The sequence below is a fragment of the Diabrotica virgifera genome, chromosome 2, assembly GCF_917563875.1.
Source record: "Diabrotica virgifera virgifera chromosome 2, PGI_DIABVI_V3a".
Taxonomy (NCBI): domain Eukaryota; kingdom Metazoa; phylum Arthropoda; class Insecta; order Coleoptera; family Chrysomelidae; genus Diabrotica; species Diabrotica virgifera.
In genome coordinates, this window is record NC_065444.1 from 187629134 (window position 1) to 187642633 (window position 13500).

Here is a 13500-nt window from a genome sequence, read left to right on the forward strand (position 1 = left end):
AAAAAGGTAATACCGCAATTGAAAAGAGCCTAAAAATATTTTGTAAAAAATATTTTGAACTTTTTAGTTATGTTAATTACCATTTAATAAATGCATAACGTATCTTAACATGTACCTATGTGTGGCAGATACGTGCAAATATTATAAGAATTATTGTGCATTTAATGACAGAAGCATATAATTTGGACCACATATGGTTCAAATATAGATATAAGGCCATCTTAGATTTTACCATTTACAAAAATGGCGGGCATTCAAAATGGTGACTATACATATGTGACTAATAGCACGATAACTTTTGAACAAAAAGTCCGATTTCAACCAAACTTGGTATATAGGTTTTTTATTTGATATGTAAGACCATGGTCTTGAACTGGAGGAATCGATTTACCAGAAGTTGTGTTTTTCCTGATTTTTATGTAAAAACATGTTGTTTTTTTACCAATTCTTTCACTTTGTGTATATTAATTTTTTAAAAAGTTAATTCCGGCGTTGAAGAGAGCGTAAAAATATTTTTTTGGAAATATTTTGAACTCTTTAGTTACGTTAATTACCAATAATTAATAAACGCATAACCTATCTTCACATGTACCTATGAACCTATGTGCGGCAGATTCGTGCAAATAATATAAGAATTATTGTGCATTAAATGGTAAAAGCATATAATTTGGACCACACATACAAAGATTTAAATTTAGATATGAGGCCATCTCAGATTTTGTCTTTTACAAAAATAGTGGGCATTCAAAATTAATCTGCCGCACATAGGTACATGTGAAGATACGTTATGCATTTATTAAATATATAAACTTAGCATAACTAAAAAGTTCAAAATCTTTCTTAAAAAATAGTTTTACTCTTTTCAATGGCGGTATTAACTTTTTGAAAAATTAATATATACAGGGTGAAAGAATTGAACAAAAAAACAACATATTTTTACATAAAAAACAGTAAAAACATAACTTCTGGTAAACCGATTCTTTCGGTTCAAGACCTCAATCTTATTCATCAAAAAAAGAACCTTGATGCCAAATTTGGCTGAAATCGAAATGAATTTTTGTTCAAAGGTTATCGTGCTATTAGTCACATTTATGTATAGCCGCCATTTTGAATGGTCGCCATTTTTGAAGAAGGCAAAATCTGAGATGGCCTCATATCTAAATTTGAACTTTTGTATAGTATATTATATATATATATATAGTATATAGTATATTATATATAATAGCCATTTTGAATGACCGCCATTTTTGTAAAAGGCAAAATCTAAGATGGCCCCATATCTAATTTGAACCTTTATATGTGCAGTATATGTAGACCAAATTATATGCTTGTATCATTAAATGTGCAATTCTTATAATATTTGCACGAATCTGCCACACTATAAAAACTATGCATCTAACTAAAAAAAAATATATAAAACATTTTTGTAGCTTATAAAATAACAAAGAGATTCTTTCCTTTATGAATCTTCTAGTTGTAACACAAAAATAGATATGGTAAGTGAAAAAACTTGTTTTCTTGGTGCATGCTCAAATCAGTGTATTTAACTTGAAATAACAGAGAAACGGTCGATTTTAGGTGTATAATGCTACCAATACCTTTTGTAGTGCTTGAAAAGACCTTTAAAATAAGCAATATTAAATGTCGAGTACATTCAAACTATGCGGGATAAACCGTAAAAAATTTGATGACTAACGTATTTTAAGAAAAAAATGAGAAGTTTATTTAACCCCTCATCCAAAATAATTTAAATGCATCGTTTTCCTTCTACAATACATTTTACTATAGTGTTCTTTTTATGTTCAAAAGGTTGGGCGGGTTTAAAATGAATGGGTCTTGAAAAAAATAAGATCAAATTATTGAGCGTATTTTTAAATTTTCTTAAAAATCTTCCTTTTTCTCCGTGTAACTCGAAAATGATAAATGCCATACAAAAATGAAGGTTTCTTCTAGATAAACATTTTGATTTAATTTTTTATAACAGTATCTCTTATCATTTTCAAGTTACATGGAGAAAAATAAGATTTTTAAGAAAATTTAAATATGGGCTCTATAATTTGATCTTATTTTTTTCAAAAACCATTCATTTTAAACCCGCTCAACTTTTTGAGCATAAAAAAGACATTGTAATAAAATGCATTGTAGAAGGAAAACGATGCATTTAAATTCTTGTGGGTGAGGGGTTAAATACACTTCTCAATTTTTTTCTTAAAATCCGTTAGTCATCAATTTTTTGCAGCATATCTCGCTTAGTTTGAATGAACTCGTCATTTAATATTGCTTATTTGAAAGGACTTTTCAAGCACAATAAAAGGTATTGGTAGCATTATATACATAAAATCGACCGTTTCTCTGTTACTTCAAGTTGAATACACTGCTTTGAGCATGCACCAAAAAAACAAACTCTTTTTACCTACCATATCTCTTTTTGTGTTATAACTAGAAGATTGAAGAAGGAACGAAGCTCTTTGTTTTTTATGAGCTACAAAAATGTTTTATATAAATTTTTTTAGTTAGATGCATTGTTTTGAAGGTATTCGCAAAATACCGTTTGAAAAGGTGTTATGTTTCAATGAAAATTGCCAATTTTCAACCAAGAATAACTCAAAAATTATTGAGTGTTCGAAAAAAAAAATTATAGAACCGTTTTTGCTTAGAATTGGGCTCTCTAGCAACTTCCGTAGTTGTTTAACCAAAAAATTTTAAACCCCCGAGAAGGGGCGGGAACCGCCCCAAACAAAAGCACACATCGGCATAGGGTACACTTTAAGAAAGGAGATATTTTCAGGCTATTCCTCAAATTTCATTAAAATCCATGCAGTGGGATAGAATTCGGAGGTAATAACCTGTTCTTGCTCTCATTGACTGCCCTACATGGCGATAAACGAAACATAAGGAGAATCCTTGAATATTTGTGACAAACTGAATGTAAATAATATTAATTAGTGTTTCTCTAATCGTAAATTTTGCCTATAATATTGACGTGTAGGCAAACAATCCAATTTGTTTACCTATACGTCGGAATGTCAAATAAACGTCAAATTGAAAGGCAGTTTATTTAGAAGTTCTCCTAAAAATTATTAATTTTTAAGGTTTTTTCTTAACTTTTTGAGTATTACGAGTAGTATAAAGAAGTACTAAACCAGTGATCTGTAAGAAAGTGTGAAATTTAGCGCCTAGAAGTTAAATTTCAGAAAACAAATAATATGGAAGGTATACCACCCGAACCTCCAGATAAAGGTAAATTTTATGTAGAAATGGAAGGAGATGGGATGATGGAATATGAGGAATTAAATAAAAATAACAATAGAGTAAATAATAAGGTAACAAACAAACAAAACCAAACAAGTAGTACTATTGAGGTAAGTAACAAATTTAGTTGCAATAACGATGAAAATTTGACAAATTTAAATCAAACAGATAAGTCAGGTAAGCAAAATTTAAATAAAGTAATAAATTTAAGATTAAAACATAGATATCAATTTGGAGATAATGCACCTTATATAGTACACATAGAAAATAAAAACGGTAACATTGGTCGATTACACAGGATCGGCACGGCCCGTTTGATTTTAAGTGCAGTTCCTGAAATTGAAAATAATATCACACAAATTACAGTAGTTGGTAGAAATAAAATCAAGGTAGAACTAAATAATTTTGCTAGTGCTAATAAATTAATTGATTCTCAAATTCTTAAAAGCAAAGAGTATGAGGCATATATTCCAACGTTTTTTACTCAAAAGAAAGGTGTTATAAAATTGGTAGATAAAGAGATAGAAGATAATGATTTATTATCATTAATTAAACCTAGATTTGGAATTAAATTCGAAGTATTACATGTAAAAAGAATTATGCGGAAAGTGATTCAAGATAATGGTAATACTAATTATGTAAAAACAGGAACCGTAATTGTCACTTTTAAAGGTCAGTCTATACCAAAAAATGTAATAATAGAAAAAATGATATACGAGGTGGAAAATTATACACCCAGAATAATCCAATGTTTAAAGTGTTTGAGATTTGGGCATATAAGTGCCCAATGTAGAGGAAAAGATAGGTGTGAAAGATGTGGCGAAGAACACAACAAATCTAATTGTTCCAATCCGAATAATTTACTTTGTGTATTGTGCAAAGGAAAACACAGCGCTACTGACAAGGGAGCAGATTGTACAGAAAGACAAAAACAGGAATATATTAAAAAAATTATGAATAATGAAAATATAACATATTATGAAGCTAATAATAAATATAAAAAATGTTATTCATCAGTAAGTAAAGACCAAGAAAATACTTCAAATAAATATACAATATCTAAACGAAAAAGATCAAGTAGTATTGATTCTAGTAGTGTAGATAAAGAAACAATGGAAGCACGCAGAAAAATTTTGCAAACACCAAGAATACAAAGTCAGCCTTGTTATAATTTTAATAATCCCATTTATTCTAACACAACACAAACACAAAACGATAATCAAAATAATATAGGAGAAATAATAGTAAACTTTATTTCAGCAACATTAAATCAAATTAATCACAATTTAGATAAAAAAACGTTGGAATTATTAAAAAACAATATTTCACAATTATTATTACCTCGTGATGGCTAACGTTTCATTTCTTCAATGGAATGCGAGATCAATTAAAACAAATAAGGGTTATTTAGAAAAATTCTTGTATGACAATAAAATAGATATAGGATTAATATCAGAAACTTGGTTAAAAAAAAGTAATTTTATTAACTTTACTGGTTATAATGTCTTTAGGAATGATAGAGATGATGGATATGGTGGAGTAGCCATCCTTTTGAAAAAATTAATAAAATTTTACAACAGTCCTACTTTTCACCAAATTAATGACATAATGTGCAATAGCATATCAATTAAAATTCAATCCGGAAAAAAGTTAAACATTTATTCAATATACGTAAAACCAAATCTTAAAATCACTCTAAATGAATGGAAAAAGTTTTTTAATAGTCTAGAGAAGCCTTTTATAATTGGTGGTGATTTTAATAGCCACAATTATGTTTGGGGTTGTAGTACTGTAGATACTATAGGAAAAAATCTGTTAGAAGCTATTGAGGACTGTAATCTTGTAATTTTAAATAATGGTAAAGAAACTTTGATGCGTAGACCGAATAGCAATAATAAATCTGCAATAGATCTTACAATATGCTCAGCAAATATTAGTCATTTTTTCGATTGGGATGTTGTGGACGAGACATTAGGATCAAATCATTTTGCTATTATTATTAAGTCAAATATTAATGTTAATAAAGCGGAATGTGTAAATACAAAATTCCAATGGAACATAAATAAAGCGGATTGGTCTCTTTTCTCTTCTATCACTGATAATTTCATGGAAATAGATAATAATTTAAATTACCAACAATTTTTAAATAAATTAAACGAATATTGTAAGATATGTATACCGGAGAAGAGAACAGGGATTAATCCACGATTTAGAAAAACTTGGTGGAATGACAATTGTAAAAAGGTAATAGAAGAACAAAAACTAGCTTTACGCAAGTTTAAACTACAGTCTAATATACAAAATTATATAAATTATAATAAATGTGTAGCGAAAACCAAAAAAGTTGTATTAGAGAGTAAGCGTAATGCATGGAGAAATTTTTGTAAAACTTTAAACAAAAATACACCAATTAAAGATATGTGGAATCAAGCCAAACGATTACAAAACATTTTTAAACCACAAGTAAATCCAGTGACTGAAGGAGAATGGGTTGAGGAGTTTTTAAGAAAATTATGTCCAGATAATATATTTTCAAAAATTAATGTAATGGAAAGAAAAAACTCTATGCATCCACTTTCAATTCCATTTAGTTTCTGTGAATTAGAAATAAGCCTTAAGAATAAGAAAAATACTTCTCCAGGTATAGATAATGTACATTATATTATGTTGGCCAATTTACATCAAAAAGGGAAAGAAACACTATTAAATTTTTTTAATCAAATATGGTTATCAGAAGATATTCCAGATAACTGGAGAGAGTACCGGGTGATTCCTATTCTCAAAACAAATCGGAATCCTGATTCAGCAGAATCTTATAGAGGTATTTCATTGAGCTCCTGCATAACAAAAACACTGGAAAGAATGATAAAACTTAGGCTCGAAAGTTGGCTAGAAAAAAACAATAAATTATCACAAACACAATTTGGATTTCGAAAAAATCATTCTACTGTGGAAGCTGTGAGTCATTTGGTAACAGATATAAATTTAGCGTTTACGAAAAATTCTTCAGTAATCGCTCTTTTATTAGATGTTGAAGCAGCATACGACAACGTTAATTTAAATATACTATATAACAAAATGATACAAATAGGTCTGCCAGAATGCTTCTGTCAAAAAATAATAAAATTGTATGACTGTAGAAAAATTTATATATCGGTAAATAATAACACATTTGGTCCAAGAGTAGCGATGGGTGGTTTACCTCAAGGAGGAATATTAAGCCCTTTGTTATATTTAATTTACACTTCTGATATAGAAAAAAATTTAAACTCAACAAAAATTTTACAATTTGCAGATGATATAGTTATTTATCAAGAAAACATTAAAATAGAAAATGCAGTCAAATCCATTGAAGAAGGAGACAAACATATTAAAATATGGAGTGAATTACATGGACTAAATATATCTGATTCCAAAACCAAATTATGTATTTTTACAAGAAAACGAAAAGAAATACCCAATCACATCTTAATAAACAATATATCCTATCCTGTACAAAGTTATGTTAAATATTTGGGTATTACTCTGGATAGACAGCTTCTCTGGAAAGAACATATAGACAATATAGTTAAAAAAACAGAAAAAGGAATAAACCTTCTTCGATTCGTATCACACTTACGTTGGGGAGCAGATCCAAATATTTCTTTGTTGTTATTTAAAAATAATATAAGAGCTATATTCGACTACGGATCAATATTATACAGTGACGCATCACAGTGTCATTTAAATAAAATAGACAAAATCATTAATAAATCCCTTAGATTGTGTATAGGAGCCCTAAGAAGTACACCGATAAATAATCTACAAGTTGAATGTTGTGAAATGCCGATGGATATAAGACGAAAAAAACTTGGCATCAACCTTTTAGTTAGATTGTATGAAAAAAAGGCAAGTTTAATTTCCAAAATACATCAACTGTTTTTAGCAGACTTGACAGAAAAATATTGGATAAAAAGGAAAACTCTAAATATGGTAGATTTATATTCAAAAATGACAATATATGATAAACAATTTTATAAATATGACATAAACCCAAATTATAATATTGACTTTAATAGTATGGAACAAGTTCAGGTATACTTTTTAAGGGACTATAGCAAGTTGCCTATATCTTTAAGAAAATTAGTGTTTATCTCCGACAGTTCACAAATGTTCAAAAATTATTGTATGCTATATACAGATGCATCAAAAAATATTGAAGGTGTGGGATGTGCCTATTGGGATAGCAGTAATAAAATTAGTAAAATGTTTAAACTAAATTCTATTATGAGTATATACACAGCTGAATTAATAGCGATAATGGAAGCACTAAAATATTTATCTAATATAAATCATTCAAAGTTTATAATTTTTAGTGACAGTAAAAGTTCTCTTAGTAAAATTAGTGCTATAAATCCTAAATCAAAAGTGAACTACATTGAATTATATATCATAAATCAAATTAAAGAACTTCAGCAACAAGGAAAGTCTGTTAAGTTGGCATGGGTTAAAAGCCACTGTGGAATAACTGGAAATGAAATGGTAGATGAATTGGCTAAAAACGCGGTGACACAAGGAGTATTAACCCATTATCTTTGTACGCCAAAAGATATTGAATCAAATTTATTCAAAGAGATTAAGAAAGAATGGAAAGAAAGGTATATTGATGAAAACGTAAATACAGGAAACCACTACAGATCAATCAGAAACTATATAACGGATAAACCTTGGTTTTCTAAAATGGAGTCGACAAAAGATATGATAAGAACCATATGCAGAATGAGATTTGACCACTGTCTTACTCCATCATATTTATTTAAAATTAATATAGCTGATAGTCCACAATGTATTTGTGGACAGTTGGGCAATCTACAACACAAAATTTTGACCTGTTCTCTTATCTCTAATAAAGTTAATATGTTTTTAAATTCACTGTATTCTTTGACTGATGTCCACCATCCCATTAATTTAAATTATTTATTAACATTAGAAAATAATGAGTTGGTATACCGACTATTGTATAAACATATTTTAGATATTAAGCTTAAATTGTAATTGTAAAATATAGAGTAAGTATTTCTTGTAAATTGTTATATGTTAAAAGAAAAAGAAAAGAAAAGAAAAGAAAAAAAAAAAGAAAAGAAATATAAAAAAAATAATAAAATAAAAATAAAAAAAAAATAAAAAAAAATAAAAAAAAATAAAAAAATAAAAAAAAATAATAAAAAAAAGAAAGAAAAAATATAAAAAAGATATATAAAAAAAAATAGAAAAAAAATATAATAATTAAAAAAAATATAAAAAAAAAAATATGTAGATAAAAATGAATGACGAACTTGGACAGTCCATAGTAAAATAGCTTTCGAATGAAGTAGAGGGCTAAAGAAGAATGTTGCAGTTTTTGCTGTGGAACTCTGAGAACATCATTTGGAAAAAAATTAATAAAAATATATATATATAAAAAATTATTAAAAAAAATACAAAAATAATTATTTATTAGTAGAATTGTTTGTTATATTAGTATTAATTTTAGGATAAGATACGAAAAAATGACTAATAAAATAAAAAATAGTAAAATTGGCGAATGGATTTAGTGTCCGCAGTCATATAAACACAAACAAACAACAATACCTATACGTCAATTCGGTCATTCTCTGTTGTGTGGGTCCAATCTCTGATCTTTCGGAACCAGGATTTTTTCTTTCTTCCTATACCCCTTTTACCTTCGATTTTTCCTTCTAATATTACCTGGATATGCTCAAATTCCCTATGGCGCATTCTGTGTTCCAGATATGACGTCTTTCTAATTTTGATTGTATTGACCAGATCAGGACGTGTGCTCATTATTTCCAGTACTTCTTCATTCGTAGTTCTGTTGGTCCAGCGTATTCTTAACATTCGGCGGTACAACCACGTTTCGAATAAATTCAGTTTGTTGACGTCATACTGTTTTAATGTCCAGATCTCACAGCCATATTTATGGTAATAGAGACCACACATAACACTTTAGTGTTCTCAATCTGATTGTAACTGGTAGCTTGGCGTTATAGAGCATTTTACGCATGTTCATGAAACAAAACCTTGCTATTTCAATGCTTCTTCTAATTTCTTTTGAGTGGTCCAGCTGATTATTTTGCTCTCTGCCCAAGAATATGAAGCTTTGGGGATATGAAGGGTGATACCATTTATTTGAATATTGGGTATAATTTGTTCCTGGGGGTTCTTGTGGAATACCATGATTTTAGTTTTGGAAAAGTTAACGTCCAAGCCCAGCCTGTCACTTTCTTCTGGTAATATGTTCATGAATATTTTTAGTTTATCTTCTCTTTCCGCTAATACTACGTGTCGTCAGCATAAATAAATATCTTACATTGTTAATGACGATTCCATTGACTCTGGCACCTCCGGAGCGATCTTCAAGAGAAGATCTGATGATGTGTTCGGCATAGATATTAAATAATATAGGGGACAGGATGCACCCTTGTCTCACTTTTCGTTCTATGTTTATGTAATTGGTGTTTCCGTTGTCTGTTTGAACACATCCTGTGAGGTTCCAGTATGTATTGCTTATGATACCTATGTCGTGTCCGTCCAACCCTACTTATTTTAGCACCTTAATCCATTTTTCGTGTCTGATACGGTCGAAGGCCTTGCTTTAATCGACAAAGCACACATACAGCCGTTTTTGGACCTCAAGGTACCTTTCTGCTATCAGTGTCAATCCCATGACGTAATTGCTTCTCTGGTGCCTGTACCTTTTCTAAAACCATATTGAGAGCGAATCAGATATTCTTCACACTTATTGTGAATTCAATTAAGGACACAATTCGATGGTCTTCACATTTCTTTGCTTTTTATTTTTTAGGAAGAGCTGCATTTGTGGAGCTCCAAAGTCCGAATAGCTGTGATGATTGCCGACCTCCATCGCGGAGATGGCACTTGAAGAAGAAGACATAATACGTGGATGTTAGTCACTCATGTGGTAGAGTGCCATGTTCATATAATGTTAAATAGGTAGATTAATTTTCTGACAGCACTATCACTTAGGTGTTTAAATGTTCGGCTGTTGTTAGATCTTCGCCGTGTGTCTTGTTGTTCTTTGCGTTAGTTTTAATTCAATACATCATTTCGACACATGCAAGACTATAGTAATTCAAAAAACGTTACATTTGACTTACTATTATGGTATTATTTTTCTTTTTAAGCTTTATTTGGTAGAAAAGTATGGCAAATCAGGTACGAATTTTAAGGCAACCACTAAAGCATTTGCATGTATATAGTAAGTTTACTGACCCACACTCCTGCAGGCGAAAACCATAGTAAGTTGAGTTACTGTAGTCTTCGTTGCAAGAAACAGCGGAAGGTATTGCAGATTTTATGTCCAAACTGTTTGACTTACTATAGTTTTCTGTAGTAACACTCTAATTTTAGATATTCCGATTAACTATAGAAATGTGTTTTATTACAATTTTTTAAATAGTACTGCTTTGCTTCAATAAATATGTTACTAGTGAATCTAGAATAAGTATTTTTTCGTTAACTGTTTCGACGAAAACTATAGTAAGTCTACAAAATTTAGCAAAAACCTATTTTTTGTTGTGTTTGATCTGTGAAATCCCTTAGAACCCTTTAATATATAATATAACAGAAATTTAAATTTGTAAGACGTATTTCTTCCAAAGATAACGTCATTTACTGTTACTAAGTATAGAGTAAGTATGTTTTTTTCCTTAATTGCTTCGACGAAAACTATAGTAAGTCTACAAAATTTAGCAAAAAAATGTGTTTTTGTTACGTTTGAACTGTGAAACCCTTTAAAACCCTTTACATACAATATACCAGAAATTTCAGGTTGTAAGGCGTATTTCTTCCAAAGATATCGTCATTTCTTAGAGCGATCTCTTTGCGAAAAATTTTCAACCGCGATTATCTTAGTTCAACCAAAAGTGAGTTACAATATTCTTCGTTGCATGGGTCGATTTATTAATTCTAAAGTGGTTCGAACAGTGCTGTATTCACTGGTACAATATAGTTAAGGAGTTTTAGCACAGCTGACATAAGCAGGTATCAAAAGTTAGTCTTTGGACTAGAGCGAAATATTAAACAGAAACATCGAAACGAATAGTCGAAATAAAATGAAGCATAGAACAAAATATAATAATACATGGAGATCCAAGAGAGCATTCATTATATTTTATCAGTCAATGTGCGAGATTAAATAAATTGTATGGTTTGCCCAAATATTAATTACGTACAGTTGACCATGAGAGAAAAAATTATTTTTTATATTCTGTCCACAAACATTCAAGGAATGACCTTATGATTTGCATTATCATTTTGACGAATGCAAGACAAATTGATATTATTCTTCTTTAAATGCCGTCTCTCTCAATCAGAAGTTGGATATCATCACAACTATATTTTAACTCTATCTACCGGTCGGTGCTCTGAATAGTTCTATTGAACTGCATTTAAACCAGTTCCTTAAATTTTCAACCGTGACACTCTCCTTATTCCTCTTATATTTCGTTGTTTTATAAATTATTGGCATTTAAGTTCGCTGTCTCCTCATTACGTGTCCCAGATATTGTTACCCTTGTTATTTTAATTATGTTGATTTTTTATATTTTAGGTTAACGAAACTGTTTATATTATTTCGTATTCTTTGCCAATTTCTCCCAATTGTAGTATTGAAACCACGTATATCAGTGCTCTTACTCACAATTCTAATCTAAGGTCTTTATTGCAGATAATTAATATTGCAGAATTATTAATAAAAAAATTAAAATATTTAAAAATTTCGAAAAACGTCGATTTTTTTCTGCTTTCTTTGCTTATAACTTTATAAGGATTCGTTTTGGAACAAAGACGTAGAGAAATAAAATAAATATAATTGAATTTTGTATGCTATAAGACTGATCAAAAATGTCTTAACGTATTACCTCTTCTGCAATATAGCAATAAATACAAAATAGGGGAGCAAAATACGCCTGTTGTTATTCGATGTCTTTAACCACTTTGGTGGCACTTAGAACCTTAGTAATTCACTTATGGAATTGTTTGTAATATGCTTAAACCCTGTACCAAATTTCATTAAAATCGACCCAACAGATTTTGCATAATAAATTTGCAATCTAAATGTTTTTAAAAAAAATCAAATTTTTTAAAATCTTTCTGAACAAAAAGTAGACTATTTAGAAGTTGTCTAATTTTTTTACATATAAAAAGGTGCTCTACATATCTAATACACTTTACAGAATTAAAATCGGATTATTTAAGGGGCCTCAGCAATGTTTTAAACTTATAAACACTTTTTTAGCTTATAAATAAATAGCTTTGTTTAGTAATAAAAAAATTAATTTTTAGCAATGCAAATAATTAAAACCGATACAATTTGACTTAAACTTTCAAATGCTGTCAGCAGAATTGCTATTTTATTTTTTAATCAAAAAGTTATTCGCGTTCAAAAATTGCAATTTTTCGAATTTTTGAAAGTTCCACTGCGTTCATCTAGAAAACTATGCATCCTACGAAAAAACTTGTTAAAACATTTTTTGCTTAGAATTACCCAAGAAATACAAAAAAAACGTTTTATTTGCCAAAAATCGATGTTATATGATTCCTCAAGTTCTTTGTTTATAAAAATCTTATCGACATCCGGATCAACTGTTACCCAAAAAAATCGTGTTCTACGGGTCGGAAAACAGATAAAAATCTAGGGTAATTCCATCTAAATAAAGGAGCCCGTAGCACCCCCTCCTGGCCACAGGACTAATTTGTTTATAAGGCAAAAAATTGTTTATAACTTTAAAACATTGCTGAGGCTGCTTAAATAATCCGATTTCAATTCTGTCAAGTGCATTAGATAGGTGGAGTGATTCTTTATATGTAAAAATATTGACAAATCTTTGTATGTTCTAGTTTTTGTTGTGCAGATCCTAGGTACTTAAAATTTTAATTTTTTAAAAAAAGTTTAGATTGCAAAATTATTATTCAAAATCTAGTAAGTCAATTTTAATGAAATTTGGTGTACGGTCTTAGCACATTACAAAAATTTTCTAAGCGAGTTAGGAAGGTTCCAAGTGTAACCTAAGTGATGGAAAATCATTGAATAAGGACAGGATTGTTTTGCCCCCTTATTTTATATTTATTGCTATTTTGCAGCAAGGGTGATAAATTAAGACATTTTTAACCAATCGCATCTGATAGAAAATTTAATTATCTTTGTTTTATTTTTATACTACTTTGTTCCAAAATAAATCGTTTTAA